General features: G+C 44.3%; 1 long non-coding RNA gene and 1 pseudogene across 2 annotated transcripts in view; one reads left to right on the top strand and one right to left on the bottom strand.

Moving 5' to 3' along the window:
* Positions 1-40: 40 nt before the first annotated feature.
* On the bottom strand, positions 41-657 carry LOC130277621 (40S ribosomal protein S5-like; annotated as a pseudogene).
* Positions 658-6,860: 6,203 nt separating this feature from the next.
* The window catches only part of LOC130277620 (uncharacterized), a 62,111-nt gene continuing 46,589 nt past the window's right edge, over positions 6,861-22,382 (top strand). For both annotated transcript variants that reach the window (XR_008845495.1, XR_008845494.1), the window contains exons 1-2: positions 6,861-6,939; positions 17,025-17,165. This is a non-coding gene — a long non-coding RNA (uncharacterized LOC130277620). The remainder of the gene's footprint in view (positions 6,940-17,024; positions 17,166-22,382) is intronic.

Here is a 22,382-nt window from a genome sequence, read left to right as displayed (position 1 = left end):
TTTTATTTGAAGTAAAACAGGAGCCGAGGTTTGTGGCGACTTAACGGTTGGACTTGGCAACTCTCTCCAGTTCATCTTTCTTCTTGATGGGGTAGGAGTTAGAAGAGCCCTTGGCCACATTGATCAGCTCGTCGGCTACACATTCCGCAATAGTCTTAATGTTCCTGAAGGTGGCTTTACAAGCACCGGTGCAGAGAACCCAGATAGCCTTGTTGACTCTTCGGAGAGGGGACACATCCACAGTCTGTCTCCTTACTATTCCAGCGGTACCAATACGGGGGCCGCTGTTTATGATGGCGTTCACCAATACTTGCAGAGGGTTCTCTTCAGTCAGCAGGTTAATGTTCTCGAAGGCATTCTTCACAATCCTGATGGTCATCAGATTTTTGCCATTGTTCCTCCCGTGCATCAGTAGGGAGTTTGACAGATGCTCCACATTGGGGCACTGGGCCTCATGGAAACCTTTGACTTGACAGCATGGGGGGCAGAAACTACAACTCCTCCACTGTTAGACAGAAACTTGTCATACATCTCCTTCACGGCAATGTAATCCTGTAGGGAGATGTCACTGATCTGGACGTCATCCATACTCCATTTCCCAAACAGTTTCATTTCGGGAGTCTCGGACCTGACAAGGGCGGTGTCCCAATCTGCCATCGTGTGCACTCGGCTAGGTCCTAACCCGTCGGGGGCTCGAAGCGGAAAGTGAACAATCTAACATTTTGCTTACCATTGAGTTCTTTTGAATTTGACAGTAAAATGACCATTTACACACACATACATTACATTTGCAGTCATCATTTTTATGGCCATAAAATTTATCGATGTACTCTTTTTCAAATTTAAAAACTGACATTTTTTATGTTTTTTTGGGTCAAGTATTTTTTTCTACGGCTGAAAATGTCAGCAATAAACATTGTGTGAACATGGCTTTAGGGCAATGCCTGAGGGTCTGTGGTCAGTGGGGCCCGCAGTTCCTTATGTAAATAATTCTGCTGCACTCTGCACCCAGCGGAATTTCTGCTACTGAGTCCTTTCTTTCCTTAGAATCTGCTCGGAAATGGATAGCCGTCTATGGAGATGGTGCATTTCGGAGCGGTCATAGCTCCAGCACCCACTGTCTGCAGAATGTCTGCTCGGAAATTTTCCAGGTGGACATTCTGCTGTGTGAACGTACGCTTAGATGTACATCAGAAATGTTCTAACCAGGAGGGCTTCTTTAGCTGTTATGTTCATCCTGAGCATTTGTGTGGACTGACTGACCAATGACCACAAGTGGTTGTCACCCAAGTTGTGATTATCATATATGACTTGGAGTTCTGAATGTTTTCTCCTAATCCTCTGTTTTATTACACAACCCCTCCAGCCCTAGGGGTGATTGACAGCAAGACATATGCTGCTTGTTTGAAGCAATTTCACCAAATGTATTAATATGATACCAAGTTGCGGATCAATATGTCAGCGAGTATGACGAGAGCCGATGTGTTACTGCTAGAGCAGCACAGATCTGAGAGATCCATTAAATCCAATGTCACGGGCTGGAGATGGGTACATCGGGACTAGGCGATAATAGGGGCAGATAAAATAACAGTCAGCAAATTATAAAAGACACATTATAATAGTAACACATTATAGTTACTATGTTGTAGCATACATGGTCTATTGAGTGTAGCATATTAATGATGGGGAAGTGACAAACAAGCTGACCATACCAGCCCAATTTCCTTAATAAATAACAAAATCAATCATAATCATTTTTACTTATATTTGTTTAACAGTAATGTTAAAGGCCCAGTAATGGATAAGGCCCAATATGAACACTTGAATGACAAATAAGGTTAGTTATAGGATCCCCACTGAGTTACAATATATTTGTCTATGACAGTGGTCTCCAAACTGTGGCCCTAGATATATTGCAAAACTACAACTCCCAACATGCCCGGACAGCCGTTGGCTGTCCGGGCATGCTGGGGGTCGTAGTTTTGTAATGTCTGCAGGGCTAAAGTTTGGAGACCATTGGTCTATGGGAAAGCTATACTTAAAGGAGTACTCAACTTACGGGGGCATTTGTCATTGTGGGTGTAAGTTGCATGTGTAGGAGCACTCAATTTGTAAAATGGTCACAGGGCATTTGATAAATTTTGTGAAGGTACACATTTTCTGAAATTTCACTCTTCAAATACACCAAACAGCTAAGCTTAGCCTGGGCTGGTGTATTTTTGCGACTTTTAGGTGTTTTTTGCACCAAATATACGAAAAGTCGCAGTTGATAAATTCATTACCACTGCATAAAAGTAACCTTAACAGCTGTACGCACTTTTTAGAAAAAGTTGTAAGCCCAAAAGTCACAAAAAATAGCCCTTGGTGCAGCGCTGCGCCAAATGTGCGACAAGTCAACACACAAAAACAGCTCGAAACACAATAATAAATGCCCCTTTAAGTCCCTATGCTATCCTGGATCTCCTGCATGGCACCACGGCTCTCCTCCTGAATGCGGCGTGCCATCCACCGTACAAAATGATGGCTGACACACCTCCTCCATGCAGCTCTTTGAGGTAGCCGGAGACTCACAAGTGCAGCACTCCAACTCTCCTATAGACTTGCATTGAGGGGGCGGGGCATGATTTCACAAGAGGCGGAGTCATGACATCATGATACTCCGGCTCCGTATTCGTGAGGCGTCAGACACGGAGCCTCCAGCTCTGCGTGCAGCTTAGACAGGTGGGTGCTGCATGAGAGATTGCGGGGGTCCCCAGCGGCGGGACCCCCGCGATCAGACATCTTATCTCCTATCCTTTGGATAGGGGATAAGATGTCTTAGGGCCGGAGTACCCCTTTAAGAGACAGGTGATAGATTGCAGACTAAATCAGGCTTCGATAGACAATGAAATGAAGATGGATTCACAGCTTTGCCCTAGGGTAAAAAGCAGCAGGCACTGAACAATATAAAAATCAGGTATCGCCCTGAGGTAACAACTCTCGTTCTCCAGATCATCTCCTGAATTTATATCACAAGTAGCCGAGGTCAGAGATGCCCCATTAATTCACATGAGAAAGCCGCGTCCCTCAGTAATATGTGTTTATTAAAACCCGCCACTTATTGCCAGCAGCCATTTAAACAATTCAAGCATGTGGCTATAAATCAATGTAGATAATAAATTAAATTAAAGCACAGAAGCGCTGGGATTCTGGCTGAGCTTCCAGGACTCCGACCCTCTCAAGATGCCAGGATACTTGTGTATTCTTGTTTCTTAAGGAAATAACTATCATAACATCTTGTTGCTATTAGACTGGTAATAACTCGTGTTAACATCTCAGCCCTAAAGACTGTAGTCAACAACTGCAACCTCATTGTGCTGATCAAAGCTTTCCAAGCATATTCAAGAACTCCACAACTAGGTGGCTCTCTATCATGACACAGTATTTAGAGGTGAAACAGGGGGTTTGAGATGACCTGGGCTTCATGTAAGGAAAGTGAACAAATGCTAAACAACCTATATTTATATGTCAACTAAAAAATTTTAAGAGTTAAATAAACCATCCGCATTTGCAAGGATTGCGCTTTTTGTCTGAAGTCTCTTTTCACACTTAGGCTGCAGACATTACCAAGGACTTCTAAACATCCTGCTGACTATCTGACAGGCCGGTGCAGAAAATAGGGAATAGTTGGTGCGGGGGACGGGATATGAGACCGAGATATGAAAACAGGATATGAGGACAGTTATTAGAATGATACATGAGAATGTGATATAAGAACGGGATATGACTCATGTAGAGATGAGCAAACTTGCAGTAAATTCAATTCGTCACGAACTTCTCGGCACGGTAATTGATGACTTATCCTGCATAAAATAGTCCAGCTTTCAGGTGCTCCCGTGGGCTGGAAAAGGTGGATACAATCCTAGGAGACTCTTTCCTAGGACTGTATCCATCTTTTCCAGCCCACCATAGCACCTGAAAGCTGAACTAATTTATGCAGGATAAGTCATCAACTGCCGAGCCGAGAAGTTTGTGACGAATCAAATTTACTGTAAGTTCGCTCTAGATATGAGGTTGAGATATGAGGATAAAATATGAGGTTGAAAATGGGATATGAGGACAGGATATGAGGTCGGGATATGACAGGTATGAGGACAGGATATGAGAATGGGATAAGAAAAGGGAATATGTGCATGGGATGTTAGGACAAGATATAAGGACAGGATATGAGGACAAGATATTAGGGCAGGACATGAAAATGGCATATGAGGTCGGAATATGAGGACAGGTTATAAGGTTGAGATAAGAAGAAGGATATGAGGATGGGATATTAGGTCAGGATATGAAGACAGGATATGAGGTCAGGTATGAGGACAGGATATGAGAACAGGATAGGAAACGGAATATGAGGACAGGATATGAGGTCGAGATATGACTGGTATGAGGATAGGTATGAGGACGGGATATGAAAACAAGATATGAGTTCAGGATATGAGTACGAGGTATAAGGTCAGAATATGAAGATGAAAAATGAGGACGGGATATGAGAGCTATTAGGTCAGAATATAAGGACAGGATATGAGAACAAGATATTTGTTGGGAATATGAGGTTGGGATATGACAGGTGTGAGGACAAGATATGAGGATGGAATATGAGAACTGGTATGAGGTTGGGATATGAGGACAGAATATGAGGATGAGATATGAGGTCGGAATATGAGAACAGGAGATGAGGACGAGGTATGAGGTTGGGATAGAAGAACAGAATTTGAAGACAGGATATGAGGATGAGAGCATCATTGTTGCTTTTCCTCTTTGTCAAGGTAGGAAGACCAGGCAATGCTGGATACTTAGCTAGTAATAGATAAGTAAGGAATCCGGCATCTATGGCTCCTATTTCTAAGATCTTCAGTTCTGTATACAGTATATACTATTTGTGTAACAATTATAACAGAAACAGGTATATAGCTTCGGTTACCTGCCTGATTACATTTATATAATTTCCACGCTGTGTGTTAATGCTCTATGTCACTTTTTACACTTGTTTACGATTTCACGTGACACTATATATATAGCAGCATTTACCAGTGCATCAGGTGACCGATCAGGTCTCCGGAGCTTCATGTAAATTTAATATGTCAAACACTGACTGCCTGCGGCTCACAATTTCTACAGTAAGGGATACCTGGAGCCAACAGTGATGTCCCCCCTCACCCTCTATATGTTTATACCATTACAACAGTCATCATCAAAGCTAGACTTGGTGCAGGCCTTAAAGGGTTAAGTGAGGGATTGCTAAGCAACGTTATACAAAATAATAATGGTAACACGTAGGACGGGAGAAATGCAACCAATTAGCTCCTCTAAGCTCTGTGGGGTTTGGGGATGGAGGAACAAAATCTCTGGGGGGCAGTAACCAATGGAGCCATCCCACCGGGGGTGCAGGTACGGAGTTCTTATTAACCTACTCCAATCCTGTTTATTAAATTGACGTAACAATGTAGATACATGAGGAGGGGTAGTCTGCTATCAGATGTGCTGTTCCTCTGCATTCAAGACAAAAATCTATTGTATCACTATAATAGTTATAACAATAATATATATGATATATAAATATAATATAATGTACATAATATATTATATAATAGTGTTAATAATATATAATTTATTATATATAATATATAAATATATTATTGTTAATAATAAGAATAATAATATCTTTTTGAACTACAATATCACACCACTGTTTATTTGACTGTGTACATGGGCCCTCTCCTCTATTCTTTAGAGCAGTGTTTCCCAACCAGGGTACCTCCAGCTGTTGCAAAACTACTATTCCAAGCATGCCCGGACAGCCTTCGGCTGTCCGGGCAAGCTGGGAGTTGTAGATTTTCAACAGCTGGAGGCACCCTGGGTGGAAAATACTACTCTAAGGAATAGAGGAGAGGGGGGCCTGCATGTCACTGGCTGGGATGGGGTCAAGTTGCCTCCTAGAAATTATGCACACACAGCAGATTCATACCCGAGGATAAAATACGCCATAATGCAATAGGTGTCTTCGCATTTATACTAGGGATCGACCGATATCGATTTTTTTAGGGCAGATACCAATACTGATAATCTGTGACCTTTCGGGCCAATAGCCGATCATTTATACCGATATTCCGGTATAAGTTATCGGCTATTTCCCCCACCCCCCCACCAGGCCCCGCAGAAGCCACTGCAGATCAATGATTTAAAGCGGGCGCTTTAAATCAATGAACTGCAGTGGCTTTTGCGGACCCAGAGACCGCCGCCGCCCGCTTCTCTCCCCCTGCCTGTCCTCCCTAGTCCAATGGGGCAGTGGCGGTGGTGGTCTCTGGCCGTGCAGGCGGGCCGGGGGGCGGGGCATTATCGGCATATCGGCAAGGTAATTGCCGATACCGATAATGTCCAAAATCGTGAATATCGGCCGATAATATCGGCCAAACCAATAATCGGTCAATCCCTAATTTATACATCATATTTTGATACTTTGCATTTTTAATTGCAGTCATGAATGTCAATTATCCCCATTCTATAATGCTAACTGGCGATCGTGATGTCGCTTATTTTGGCATATTTAAATTTTCCCTAAAAACATACACCTTGCAGTTTACAGTGTGCGGCATATATTCTCGACACGTGAAAAGGCATCAAAATATGTGCTAAAATACTCTGTGCGAACATAGCCTTAGGTCTTAGATGCATTTTTTTTTTGGTTATATTGGGAAGAATGATCAAAACCTGTGCAAAGGAAAAGTTGCCCAGTTGCCCATAGCAACCAATCAGATCACTTCTTTCATTTTGCAGAGGCTTTGTTAAAAATGAAAGAAGCGAGCTGATTGGTTGCTATGGGCAACTTTTCCTCTGGGCAGGTTTTGATAAATCTCCCCCATTCAGTTTGTTGCATCAGACTTGTATCTAAATATTTTGGCTAAGGTAAGGCTCAATGGATTTCTTGCCACCCCCGGACACCCAGCACCTGTGGCATATGACCCATAAGCTGCCTCTAGCTATGCCTCAATTTTACTCTTTATATTTTTATTTGTTGTAGTTCCTTTTTGTTTGCACTTTAAATAAATACACAGTAAATGTAAATCACCTCAATTGGTGCATTAAGCTTTGAACGCTATTTTTCCCACCATGTTTTGCTCTGGTACAGCGTTGCACCTACAGTGAGGATTTGGATCCTTTGCTGAGGCTGGGATTTACATACATTCATCCCTCAGTCTTAATCATTTCCTGTGTCACCATTTTCATTGTGTTATAAGACGGGTGAATTTTAAGGAAGCTTTGCCTTAATCCCTCGTTGCCTGATTGAGACTCACAAGCTGGGCTGATCGGCTGGAGGCTGACACTTAGCTAAAGACACCTAAAGCATAATCTGTGCTCAGCTAATTACGGGCAGAGGATGTCACCCCGGTGCCCCAGCAGATGGCAGCTTTATCCCTCAGACGGTTTGAGGAGTTCAGTGTCTTGTGCTGTGTCATCTTACATCTGTGGTGTCCCGGTACAGGACCTTGTCCTGTCCCTTGTCTAAAGTCCCCTCAGTTAGAGTCCCTCCATTCATATAGGGCTCTCCTGCAGGGCTTACCCTTGGTCGCCTCATGTAAAGTGTGTTTATATTTATTTAATGTATAGAAAATATATGTACAGAACCTTAGTGGCCACATGATGTACGGTTGTGATGTATAAAATGTTCAAGGACCTTAGAGGTCATGTGATGTACCCAGAGTTCACTGGGTCAACCAATGAGCTTAGTCCAGTCCCTTATTATATAAAGGGCTGTAGTCAATCAATTTGCGCTCTTAGGGGGAGATGTATCAATGTTGTTTTTGGTAGACGTTTTTTGTAGATCATTTTGTTTGGTCTAAATTTGGAGCAATTTCTCCAAATTTATCAAACTTGTGCAAGCCCCATGATAAATTTCGTGCAATGGTCTAAATCTCCACAAAGTTATATTTGTAGACCTGTTCTACACCTCACAGGAATAGTGGTGTATCCTGGACGCTGGGATTTTGTTCTATTGTTTTTCAGGATTCCACTGAGGTTTTTTTTTTGTCCACCAGCAAAAACGCCTGAAAAACGGTCCCAGCTTTTCCTGCATTTTGGTAATTTTTCTTGGGGGAGATTTATCAAAAACTGTACAGAGGAAGAGTAGTGCAGTTGCCCATGGCAACCAATCAGATTGCTTCTTTACAAAAATGAAAGGAGCAATCTGATAGGTTGCTATGGGCAACTGCACCGCTCTTCCTCTACATAGGTTTTGATTAATCTCCCCCCTTGTGTTTTTTCTTGCATTTTTGCTGGTGTGCGGAAACAAACATTTTTGTACCCTGTGTGCATTTTTTTCACTGCAGGTACTACTCCATGGGTCGGATGCAGAGCGCCCGCCCCACGGAGTGTAAGGAGGTAAGAAGTGATGTATAGCATATACATATACAGGGTGCAGAGCATCACTACTTACCTCCGCCCGCTGTATAGTATACAGGGGGCATAGTGTATCCATGTATACTATACAGGAGCCCAGCAAGGAAAGAGTTAACCCACACTGCAGTTCTGAGTTAAATCTTTGTGCGCTCTCCTGTATATACCGCCATCTATAGATGACTGTACATACAGGATACAGTAGGCAGACAAGAACAATTGGAGGCTCCCTGTTACACACTGCAGTATGGGCGCACTCACCAGGCGAGATCGCAAATGATGTCCTAACCTTTTTTTTTTCTCATTTCAGATACGTGAATGGGGAGGAGTACGTCAGATTCAGTGTATTGCGATGATTACCAGCTTTTTTTTATGTCAATAAAAGGTTTAATGAGGGCTGTGTGGGGAGTGTTTTTTTTTTTTTTAAATACATTTTTTTTTCAATGCCGGGCTTAGCGTTAGCCACAAAAACAGCTAGCGCTAACCCCCAATTATTACCCCGTTACCCACCGCCACAGGGTTGCCGGGAAGAGCCAGTACCAACAGGCCTGGAGTGTCAAAAATAGCGCTCCTGGCTGGGGTTATTTAGGTTGGGGAGAGCCAGTAACAATGGTCCTCGTCCACCCTGGTAACGTCAGGCTGTTGCTGATTGGTTGGTATCTGACTGACACTGAAAATATGGGGAACCACACACTTTTTTTTATTACAAAAAAAAAACAACACATAGGCTTCCCCCTATTTTCAGTGTCAATCAGACACCAACCAATCAGCAACAGCCTGACATTACCAGGATGGGCGAGGACCATTGTTACTGGCCCTCCCCAGCCTAAATAACCCCAGCCTGTTACCGCCTAGGCCAAGGAGCGCTATTTTTGATGCTCCGGGCCTGTTGGTAACGGCTCTTCCCGGCACCCCTGTGGCGGTTAGTACCGGGGTAATAATTGGGGGTTAGCGCTAGCTGTTTTCGGGGCTAACGCTAAGCCCAGCTTAGTAATAGATTCCGTCTACAAGACGGCTTCCACTACTAAGCCTGAAATTTCAATGATAAAAAACACAACACATGAAATAAAAAATGGATTTAAAAAAACACTCCCCCACAGCCCTCGTTAACCCTTTTATTGACATTAAAAAAATGCTAGTCATCGTCATACTCCACCGAATCTCAGGTAGTCCTCTGCATTCACTTATCTGAAATGACATTTTTGGCGCTCTCCCCTGGGTAGAGCGCACATAATGCAGTGTGTTCCTAAAGAGGGAGCCTCCAATTGTTGCTAAACTACAACTCCCATCATGGGGGCTGTAGGTAAACAACAGCTGGAGTCTCCCTGTTTGGGAACACACTGCCAAAAAGGCTCTGTTCCCATTATGCAAAACGCATAATGAGAACAGAGCCATACTTACCACCCTGGCTTCAGGCCTGGACTGTGAAGCTCCGCCCCCTAATGATGTCATCACTAGGGGGCAGGGGCGGAGAAGTTGCAAGGGGTCTCAAGAGTGAGACCCCTGAGATCCGTCAGTCTGCCCTTGGACTACTACTCCCATCATGGGAAATTTTGTGTCCCATGATGGGAGTAGTTGTAGTACCGCAGTGCTGAGGGATGGCTCTTACACATCCCCCAGCTGCGAAACTGTATTGTGACTGTTAGGACTACTACTCCCATCATGGACAGACTCTGTCCATGATGGGAGTTGTAGTCCTCGGGCTGAAGGACAGATCGCAGCAGGTCATTCTCCAGAGACCCGCTGCGATCTGCATTTATTAACTTAAAAAGCCAGCGGCAACGCTGCACTCCCCTCCCCCCTCCTCCTGTATACAGATGTCACGATTCATAATCCCCGCCACCGGGAGAGGGGAGCTCTGATTGGTGGAAAGCTATTCACCACTATTAGCCAATCAGAGCTCCTGACTTCTGGTGGGGATTATGAATTGTGACAGGTCTATACAGGGGAGCGAGTGGAGCCGCTTCTACAGTACTGTATATAATTGTTATGTGTATTCATGTACCCGCCCCCCCCCCCCCCAGACTAATACTGACCCCTTCTATAGTGAGCGCTGGGACCGCTGTGTGATTGACAGGTCCCCAGCGCAAGTGTCCGGCCCCACTGACCTTTACATGTTATAAATCTTTATGATACACACTGCCCGTCCTCCTCTTCATTCTTCTCATACCGGAGACGAGCGGCTTCTGTATCATAGTCTATAGACAGAGCGCCCCCTCCCGGCCTCCACACTGCACGGGGCTGGGGTCAGACAACGGCAGGGGGCGCTCTGACTATAGTGAAAGCAGAAGCCGCGCGTCTCCGGTATGAGAAGAATGAAGAGGAGGACGGGCAGTGTGTATCATAAAGATTTATAACATATAAAGGTCAGTGGGGCCGGACACTTGCGCTGGGGACCTGTCAATCACACAGCGGTCCCAGCGCTCACTATAGAAGGGGTCAGTATTAGTCTGGGGGGGGGGGGGTACAGTACACATAACAATTATATACTATAGAAGGGGTCAGTATTAGTCTGGGGGGGGGGGTACAGTACACATAACAATTATATACTGTAGAAGGGGTCACTATTAGTCTGGGGGGGGGGGCAGTACACATAACAATTGTATGCAGTACTGTAGAAGCGGCTCCACTCGCTCCCCTGTATAGACCTGTCACAATTCATAATCCCCACCAGAAGTCAGGAGCTCTGATTGGCTAATAGTGGTGAATAGCTTTCCACCAATCAGAGCTCCCCTCTCCCGGAGGCGGGGATTATGAATCGTGACATCTGTATACGGGAGCCGGCGGCAGCGCAGTGGAGCCGCATATACCGCCGTGTTTTTAAGTTAATAAATGCAGATCGCAGCGGGTCTCTGGAGAATGACCTGCTGCGATCTGTCCTTCAGTCCCAGGACTACAACTCCCATCATGGACAGAGTCTGTTCATGATGGGAGTAGTAGTCCTAACAGTCACAATAGAGTCCCGCAGACAGGGGATGTACGTCTCTCAGCGCTCCGGTACTACAACTACTCCCATTATGGGACAGATTCTGTCCCATGATGGGAGTAGTTGTAGTACTGCAGTGCTGAGAGACGGCTCCTGCATCCCCCACCTGCATCTTCCACCGTCCGCCATTTTCTACGAGTCCTTGCTAGCACTCTTAGGTTTAGACTACTTTTCTTGCAAAAAAGCGCAATTGCGCAAAAAAAACCATCTACTTTTTTTTTGCGCAATTGATAAATACCAGTCCACTGGATTAGTTGGTGTACTGTAGACCAAACTGGTGACAACTTTAGAAAACTGTCCACCAAAAAAAACGCAGCTCTATGCAAAAAAAGCGCAATTGCGCAAAATTTGTAGACGGGAAAAATGGTCTAAATGCAATGATACATGTCCCCCTTAGTTCCTGCTCTTGTTCCTGCACTTTCAACAAGCGCAAGCATCTCATCAGCATTAATTTAATTCATCTAGGCCAAAGCCTAAGAACCTGCAGCCACTAAACGTGAGTTACTCAAAGCTCCATCTATCAAATCCTGTGTGACTACTATCAGCTCAAATCCTCTAAATTAGTAGCACAGTGGCCTGCATAAAAGCTCATTGCTTCCAAGTCCCAGAAAACCTGTGAGGAACCTGTATCCCGGTTCACTCTTGAAAAGACTGTTATGTTAAAAGACTGTTTCATAAATTTCACAAGTAAAGTTTTCTCAGTTTTTTTCCTGAAATCTGCTGTGGACATTCTGTTATTTTTCCCTGCCATTTGTGGGACGGTTGGTGGTAGGAACATTACTATTGAGGAAACCTCACCCTGGCGTCACGACATTCAAGGGTTAATACCACCAGACTCTACACTACCACTGCAACACCCTGCATTTGTAGTCACCATTACTCTCCTGGTTCACCACACATAGTATCTTTCCTTTATTCATGTGCTTCCTGTAAACGGAATCTCTTTCGTGGGTCGCATTCCGGGACTGATTACAGGTGACCACAGGGCCGGCGGCGTGTGACGTCACGCCTCCGCCCCCGTGTGATGTCACGCTCCGCCCCTCAATGCAAGCCTACGGGAGGGGGTGTGACAGCTATCACGCCCCCTCCCGTAGGCTTGCATTGAGGGGCGGAGCGTGACGTCACACGGGGGTGGAGGCGTGACGTCACAAGCCGCCAGCCCGGTGGTCGCCTGTAATCAGTCCCAGAGCGAACACACTCCGGGGACTGATTACAAACGGGGTCCCCAGCGGCGGGACTCCTGCGATCAGGCAACTTATCCCCTATCCTTTGGATAGGGGAAAAGATGTGTAAGCACCGGAGAACCCCTTTAAGGAGAAATTTTGTTGCACTAATATAATGTGCAGTAAAATAGCACTTATCTGAACAGAGGCGGAGTCTGTAGGGACAACTTTGGTGCTTGATGTGCCAGTTCTACACTGAAGACACTAATGGTGCCCAACTCCAATTTTATAATGGGGTCTTTTGGTAACCAACTCCAATGAAATATAAGAAATCAAGAAGGAAGACTTGTTCAAAGTGGTGAATGGTGTAAGGCCAGGTTCACACTACAGAATCCACTGCTGGAAAAATTATGGCTGTAGACTACAAGTACGGCCAACGCAAACTGAATCAGGCGCTAGGACTACACAGACATTGACGTCCCAGTAGATTGCAATGTCTGTGGCATGGATTCCGCCAGAACACTGAGGAAGTTCAATGTTCTGGCAACATTTTTAGATCAGAATCTTTAGACAGAAATTCTGCCCTGAAAATTCTGCAGTGTGAATGGGTTTAATGGAAAACTCATTCACCTGCATTTTACCCTCAGGCAGCAGAATTTCCGGCCGAAATTCATGAGCGGAATTCCGGTTGGAATTCTGTAGTGTGAACCTAGCCTTAAAGGGGTACTCCACTGGCCAGCGTTCGGAACTAAATGTTCCAAACGCTGTTTGCACACTGACATCACGAGGGGGCATGGTCTATCCCCGCAGCATGCACACAGCGTTCAGAAAATTTAGTTCCAAAACGCTGGCCAGTGGAGTGCCCCTTCAACTGGTAATTCATGCCTTTCATGTAGTTTCTGCTGACTTGGGTGAAGAAAATTCAACATGACAGATCCCATTTTCAGCAGTCAGTAGTCGTCTGTCATTGTGAATAATTGTTCACTCACAATTTAAAATATGGGCATCAGAGATGGTAATTTAGAGTACGTTGCTGCTGCGTATTTTCTTTCCCATTGAAGTCAATGGTTAGCAAATTTTGCTTTCCATTGACTTCAACTGGAAAGAAAATAGGCAGCAGAAAATACGCAGCCAAATACAGCACATGGAAACATATTCTTAGCCTAACTTCATCTTATGTCTATAACCAGAGCAACTACAGGTGTGATTTGGAAAAACAAACTTATTCAGGGTTTGCTTGGAGTCAGTGACAATACAACATCCAGCTGTACTTAACATTACTGCAGGACTGTGTCAGGCTGGGTTCACATCACGATATTACCAATACGGGACCACATACGGCTGGGAGGAGCTAAAACCTTGCGCTGCCGTATCCCTGCCATATGCTGCCCGTATGTAATTCATTTCAATGAGCCGACCAGAGTGAAACGCTGACTCCGGTCGGCTCATTTTTGCCCCATATACGGTTTTCTACCGGACCTCAAACCGTGGTCGACTACGGTTTTAGATGCAGTGGGAAAACCGCATACGGGGCAAAAATGAGCCGACCGGAGTCAGCGTTTCACTCCGGTCGGCTCATTAAAATTAATTACATACGGGCGGCATACGGCAGGGATACGGGAGCGCAAGGTTTTAGCTCCCTCCAGCCGTATGTGGTCCAGTATTGCTAAAAATGTGATGTGAACCCAGCCTCAGTGTTTTTGGGTTTTCTGAGGCTTTGCAGGTGACTATGGATGTCCTCAATATGAGAATTATTGCAACTATTGAAACCAATTATTTTAAGTTAAAAAGTCTTATAACCTTGTTGCCAGTGATTGCTACTTCCCTGGGATCTTACAAAAGATCTTCCCCGAATGTTGCATCATTCTGACTCTACTGTATATGCCGTTGCTGATGGTAACCTGCAGAGGGAGCTTTTTCTTCTGCAGGTTCCAGGGCAGGTTTTGACAATAACACAAGGGTGTTCTTGCTTCTATAGGTTCAGTACTATGGCAACATCTAGATGGAGTGTATATGTAGAAGGTGCCGTAGATTGCAGCCACATATGCACAGCAGTAAACTGTAGAGTTTCCTTGTTCATTTAAAGCCCTGTTCATACTATGGAAATTCTGCACGGAGTCTGAGCAGACATGGACAACAACACCCATTGCACTTCTGAGCTCTGCCTGCTGCCAGTAAGCACTGTGGGCATTCTCTCCCAGCAACTGCTTGTCATCTGCTGCTTCCCCGCACCTGCCACCTGCTGTGGGCATCTGGTCACCCTGTCTATGCACTGGGGACACCACCCGGGGCTGAAAGGTGAAAAGGGGTTAAAGGGCCAGATGACATGGTAAGTGTATGCTGCACTGTTCTACAGTGGGGATCAAAAGTTTGGGTACCCCAGGTAAAAATTTGTATTAATGTGCATAAAGAAGCCAAGGAAAGATGGAAAAATCTCCAAAATGCATCAAATTACAGATTAGACATTCTTACAATATGTCAACAAAAGTTAGATTTTATTTCCATCATTTACACTTTCAAAATAAGAGAAAACAAAAAAATGGCTTCTGCAAAAGTTTGGTCACCCTGCAGAATTTATAGCATGCGCTGCCCCCTTTGCAAAACTGAGACCTGCCAGTGTCATGGATTGTTCTCAATCATCATCTGGGAAGACCAGGTGATGTCAATCTCAAAGGTTTTAAATGCCCAGACTCATCTGACCTTGCCCCAACAATCAGCACCATGGGTTCTTCTAAGCAGTTGTCTAGAAATCTGAAACTGAAAATAGTTGACGCTCACAAAGCTAGAGAAGGCTATAAGAAGATAGCAAAACGTTTTCAGATGTCAATATCCTCTGTTCGGAATGTAATTAAGAAATGGCAGTCATCAGGAACAGTGGAAGTTAAAGAAAAATATCAGAAAGAACAGCTAGCAGGATTGTGAGAAAAACTATTCAAAACCCACGTTTGACTGCACAATCCCTCCAGAAAGATCTGGCAGACACTGGAGTTGTGGTACACTGTTCCACTATAAAGAGATACTTGTACAAATATGGTCTTCATGTAAGAGCCATCAGAAGAAAACCTCTTCCACGTCCTCACCACAAAAATCAGCGTTTGAACTTTGCAAATGAACATACAGACAAGCCTGATGCATTTTGGAAACAAGTTCTGTTGACCAATGAGGTTAAAAATGAACTTTTTGGCCGGAATGAGCAAAGGTACGTTTGGAGAAGAAGGGGAACAGAATTTAATGAAAAGAACCTCTGTCCAACTGTTAAGCATGGGGATGGATCAATCATGCTTTGGGGTTGAATTGCAGCCAGTGGCACAGGGAACATCTCCCGAGTAGAAGGAAAAATTGATTCAATAAAATGTAAGGAAATTTTGAATGCTAACTTGATGCCATCTGTGAAAAAGCTAAAGTTAAAGAAAGGATGGCTTCTACAAATGGATATTGATCCTAAACACACCTCGAAATCCACGGGGGATTACATCAAGAGGCATAAACTGAAGGTTTTGCCATGGCCTTCACAATCTCCTGACCTCAACATAATTGAAAATCTATGGATAGACCTTAAAAGAGCAGTGCGTGACAGACAGCCCAGAAATCTCAAAGAACTGGAAGACTTTTGTAAGGAAAAATAGGCAAAGATACCTCAAACAAGAATTGAACGACTCTTGGCTGGCTACAAAAAGCATTTACAAAAAGATGTGATACTTGCCAAAGGGGGCAGTACAAGATATTAACTCTGCAGGGTGCCTAAACTTTTGCAGATGCCATTTTTTTGTTTTCTGTTGAAAGTGTAAATGATGGAAATAAAATCTAACTTTTGTTGACATATTATAAGAATGTCTAATCTGTAATTTGATGCCTTTTGGAGATTCTTCCATCTTTCCTTGGCTTCTTTATGCACATTAATACTAATTTTTACCTGGGGTGCCCAAACTTTTCATCCCCACTGTGGTATGTACCACACTAGTTCAGCCTACAGTCTAAGCACCATCTTAAAGATGTTATCTGGGGTTACTGACAGATCACCCATGATCTTCAAAACGGGGCACTACTCACCTTGCTGAACCATCAAGCCCTCACCCTCCAAGATGTACTAGCCAGTATGTATAAGAGGAATTCAGCAAGGAAATTTTCCTTTCTAAATTTAGTTGTGTGAATGGGGCCTAAATCTCTTTTCATAATGAGCCTCCTACTTCTTGAATATATTTTAAGAACTAAAGTGAAGAAGACATGCAGGGTTGTAGCCATACAATAGCCTATGATTATGCCACATAGAGATAGTGATGATAAGCTTCATGGGCAGTGCACCCGAACAGAATATTAGGAACCAGTAAAGAAGAGTTATAGTGTCGTGCATATGTAAGCTGCAGAACCCATTGTTAAATTACAAGAATTTATCATGTCATTTGCCTTATTAACACAAGTGAGTAATGGTTTTATCTGCTGCCCTGCAGAGAGGCCGCTTTATCTAATGTGAGCCCAGCTGGCATCTCTCTGAACAAATTCACAGATGGCTGGGCGCAGAGTAATCCTAGATGCCCCTTCCTCGGGCACTGCCATAGGGGAAAAATATGGCTATGCTGTAATCTTATCAGGTAAGTCACTATATCTCTTTGAAGTCCATTTGTACTTTTATACAGTGCATCAGAATGAAGACAGACTCCTGTAACCTTGCAGACCACATGGCAGGCAGCAGCAGTTATCAGGCCCTGGCATATTTGCACATGACAGAGAATGTAGCAGGGCAGCTCAGGCTGGAGCAGTGAGTCTAGCGGCAGCGCTGAGTGACATATGCTATCTCAGGGCAGCAGTCTGGTGTGGTACACATGTCTCCTCTCAAAAATCACTCATCACAAGACAGAAACAAGGAACCGGCTTGTTCGCTGCCTTTATTTTCCTTTTAACAGAAGTCACAGTCTATAGACACATGAGTATTACAGCAATTTACAGTATGGAGCGGCAAGTCCTATCCTCTGGTACCAGGGTCTTAGAGAGTAGGCTCAGCAGTGGTATTTTTTATAGTCCTCAGTAACATAAATCAGCAGCACCAATGTATTAAAGGAAAACTGTCAGCCTGTTCACCCACACTAAACCCAATACACTGTATTATAGTGTGGGTGAGCAGGAGTACAACGAGGGGTCACTTACTTAAATATGTGTGGTGTCTATGGGGTGGATAACATGAATTAACCTTTTCATGATGCCAGGGCACCGTTAGCCTACACATGGTCCGGGGCAATAAATACTCCCGATACAAGGTTTTCGGATAACTGTCTTTACTGAGGTAGGATAGACAGTGATTGCTTTACAGCATAGATTGGTGCAAAGGGAGGTGCGGAGTAAACCTTGGAAGCCTATCGCCTTGCTGGGATTTGTAGTTGTTTGTGCTGTGCTGTATGATGACTGACTTGTTATGAATGGCAACCCACGCTGACTTTGTTGCTGCATACTGACTGACTGGAGACTATTGCTTTTTTCCCCCAGGGTTTAGTGCTTACTGCTAGGCTTTGGCGTCCACCTGAGTGTAGGGGAATTTCCTTAGAAGATGTATGGTTTCAGGATTTCTGATTAGCTTGAGGCCTCCTCAGATCACCACACACTTCTCTCTGACTTCTCCACACTATACCTCAGGAGCTTAACTGTGAACAGGAGCTCTGCTAGCTGTAGTCTGGACAGCTCCTCCCCCCCCCTCCTACATTATATACAGGGAAATTTGGAGGACTCCTATTGGGGCAGACAGGTCACCTGATCCACTCTGCACCTTCTCTGCTAACAGACTTAAAGAAACAGTAACATAGTAAAATTCTAAAATAACAACAATGTCATAACAATATAATATACTGTGTCCTGAGTAGTGGGCCCAAGATGGACACTGAGGGCAACCTCTGCCTGACAGGATGGGCAGGATACGGTATTCCTTACTGGGTCACCGCATATGTCCAGTAGGTCCTGAGATATGTCCCCCAGAAGATCCTCTGCTGAATTCAGTGAATCGTGCACAGGAGGTGGGGCTTCACAGGGGGCAGGGCTTTGTGACCCCACTTCATTAGGATGTGGAGTCACAGACAATGAATATGTAAATTGGGCCGGCGAAGCCCGTCACCTGCAGCCGATTCACTGAATTCAGCAGAGGATCTTCTGTGAGACATATCTCATATTTGAGTTAGGGACCCCTTGTTGGACACCCACCCTATAACCCTTTAACTGTGCTGATAGTTTGTTACAAAGTATCAATGCAGATAAAATGAGTCAGTCTGGAATCCAGACTGTTTATACCCTAGATCAGGGTTTCCCAATTAGAGTTCCTCCAGCTGTTGCAAAACTACAACTCCCAACATGCCAGAACAGCCAAAAGCTGCTAAGGCATGCTGGCAGTTGTAGTTTCTCAACAGCTGCAGGCACACTGGTTGGGAAACACTGTCACAGACTGCGGTCTATACCAGTTACAAAACTGTTTAGTAAAGTTCATCCTGGGTCTCCTGATTCATGAAGAGAATACCAGGTGATTTATGTATGGGGAAGCTTTGCTGTAGACATACTGACCCAGCGTAGTGTTCTGCAGAAACAATGATATAATATGGCTGTTTTAGCAGACGGATAATCTCTTTAGGAGATTGAAAAGACTGCCATATTGAAGCAGCCATATTGAAGCTCTTCTGGAGACTGGGAAAGCTGGGTGTAAAGCAGTAAATAGAGAAGTGCTCACAGTACTTCCCCAGCTTCCCCAGTCTCCTGAAAAGAATATCTGTATATAAAGCAGCCATATTGGAGATCTTCGGGAGACTGGGAATGCTGGGTGGCACGCATACTGCATGCCACCTAGCTTTCCAAGTCTCCTGAAGCCCCATCAGTAATAAGCTGCACTTCAGTGTCTACATGCCATCTCCCGGCCCCTGCATTTATGTAATCTCCCCTTACTCTTCTCTCAGCCTGCAATAAATCTTTTTTCCCCTGCCCTCCCTGTTTCCTCTCCCTGCCTCCGCACTAACTATTCTCTGCACCTACCTCCCAGACAGTTAAATCATGCTTTACCATGACGTTCTTTATTTTATTTTTTTGAGCAGTGTAGTTAAAAAATCCTACATAGGACACCATATCAAATATTCCATGCAAAGGGAGAAACCTGCATATTGTTTATATTATGTTATATATTATTTAATCATCAAATATATAAATAGATGAGTATATACAGCAGAAAAAATTCTCCATAAAAAACAGAACAGAACAGAGCACTATATAAAAAGTTGGAGAGAAAAAGTAAATGCAAATGTTTTTTTAGCATTGATGTGTCGCTATTTAGGCGCAGCGCTGCTGCGCCTCAGGCAATTTTTTGGGCCTTTTCGATTTACACCTTTTTAAAAATACAGGCCAGATGTTAAAGGGGTACAGATGGGGTCAGATCGCCGGGGTTCCGCCGCTGGGGACCCCCACAATATAGCAAGCTGCACCCACCTGTAACTGCTTCCGGAAGCACTGGAGGCTCTCAGGCTAATTCCTCCCGACCACGGGGAAGGAAGATTGTGACGTCACGACTCCACCCCATGTGACATCACGCCCCGCCCGCTCAATGCAAGTCTATGGGAGGGGGCGTGATGTCACGATCTTCCTTCCCCGTGGTCGGGAGGAATTAGCCTGAGATTCTCCAGTGCTTCCGAAAGCAGTTACAGGTGGGTGCTGCTTGCTATATTGCGGGGGTCCCCAGCTGCGGGACCCCGGCAATCTGACATCTTATGCCCTATCCTTTGGATAGGGGATAAGATGTCTAGGGGCGCAGTACCCCTTTTAAGGGGTATTCCGGGCAAAAATATCTTATCCCCTGATAAGATGTCTGATGGCGGGGAGGCCAGCCGCTGGGATCCCCCGCAATCTCCCTGCAGCAGCCCGCATTCTATGCATAGCTGCGTCTGCAGTTTTAAGAACTGCCAGGCTTCCAAGATGGGGACATGACGTCATAGAATGCGTGCTGCTGCAGGGAGATCGCGGGGAGTCCCAGCGGCGGTCCCCCCGTGATCAGACATCTTATCCCCTATCCTTTTCCATAGGGGATAAGATGTTTTTGCCCAGAATACCCCTTTAAGGGTTAGTCGTGTGCAGTGGTAATGAATTTATCAACTGCGACTGTCGCAAAAAAGTTGCAAAACCCACCATTAAGGCGCAATTCTACACCAGCCCAGACCTATCGTAGCTTTTTCATTTCAGAAAATGTGTATCCTCAACATAATTTATCAAATGCCCTGCAACCATTTAATAAATTTGGTGGAGTCACGCAAAAAACACACAAAAAAAGGAACTAAAAAATTAGCTAAATCACACACATCTTGGCGGACACATTTTGTTTCTATAGATTTTAGTCACTGCTCCCTTCCATGTATTGTTTGCAGCTTGGATCTGGCTGTCAGAGCTCTAATCTTCCGCACAAATCTCTTGTGATTTTATGCTCCATAAGAATCTAGCAGACAGATGGCTCTTATAGACTTTACCTGCGCTGGTTCTACTGCAGGTGAACTCTGGAGTCATCCAAAGCAAGGAGCAGACAGATGGATGATTAATAATACTGACAATGTCCATCACAAGGATGATCACTGGAGATTAGTCGCAGGCCATATACAACACATAAACAGTCTGTATGGGTAGTGGCAGCAATCTGAGGACTGGGCCCAGAGAACAATGCTATGTGACAATCACAACAATCATACAATGACAATTCATACAATGACCACACTGAGTTGTGTAATTCAGAACACCTAAAGGGGTACCATTTTTATTTATTTATTTTCAACTGGTACTAGAAAGTTAAACAGATTTGTAAATTACTTCTATAAAAAAGAAAATCTTAATCCTTCCAGTACTTATCAGCTGCTGTATGCTCTAGAGGAAGTTATGAAGTTCTTTTTAGTCTGATCACAGTGCCCTCTGCTTCCACCTCTGTCCAGGAACTTTCCAGAGTAGGAACAAATCTCCTGCTCTGAACAATTTCTGACATGGACAGAGGGGCAGCAGAGAGCACTGTGGTCAGACTAAAAAGAACTACACAACTTTCTCTGTAGTATACAGCAGCTGATAAGTATTGGAAGAATTAAGATATTTTAATAGAAGCAATTTACAAATCTGTTTACCTTTCTGGCACCAGTTGATTTGAATACATTTGTTTCCCTTTGGAGTTCCCTTTTAACATTAATAGTGTGGTCACTTCCTGTTTAGGTTGATGACATTATGACCAAGGTTGCTGGATGCATTTTTTGCAGGAGAAACATCAGTCAACAGGGACAAATGTCTTGGTGCTCTGAATTGATGTTACAGTGAACAATGAGATCAGCAGTGAGATTGTGTTGTAGCATCTGTGGGTGAGGTTTTCTGAGCCTATCAAAGTGTTTGTTTGGTGCCAAGTGAGTGAATATCTGCCCAGTGAGGTGTATGGCATGTACAGAGACCTGCTGTGAGAGTTTACAGAAGTCTAGACATGATCCAGCCACTGAGAAGTGAGAAGAGTGTTGTAAGAACCCAAAGGGTTAATCTGCACTGAAGTCTTTTGTTATTTTGGTTACTGTGGAAACACCCTGTTCTCTGGATGGTCAGTTGACCTCGTTGGCTTTGTACCTGCTCAGCTTCCTATTTAAACACTTTGTAGTAATTCAGGCTTTGCCTGCGAAAGAGCTCATACTCCTAGCTATTGTTTGTACTGTATCTTGTATTTCTGACATAATTAACCTATTGGCTCCACTCTCTGACTCCTCTCCTGTTTCTGCAACTTGGCTTATCTGTTATCTCTTGATACTGACTCGGCTTGTGGACTGTGACATATTGTGTGTTTA

The sequence above is a fragment of the Hyla sarda genome, chromosome 6 (genome assembly GCF_029499605.1).
Source record: "Hyla sarda isolate aHylSar1 chromosome 6, aHylSar1.hap1, whole genome shotgun sequence".
NCBI classification, from domain to species: Eukaryota; Metazoa; Chordata; class Amphibia; order Anura; family Hylidae; genus Hyla; species Hyla sarda.
Note: the sequence above shows the minus strand (reverse complement) of the source record. Positions and strands in the feature narration are given on the sequence as shown.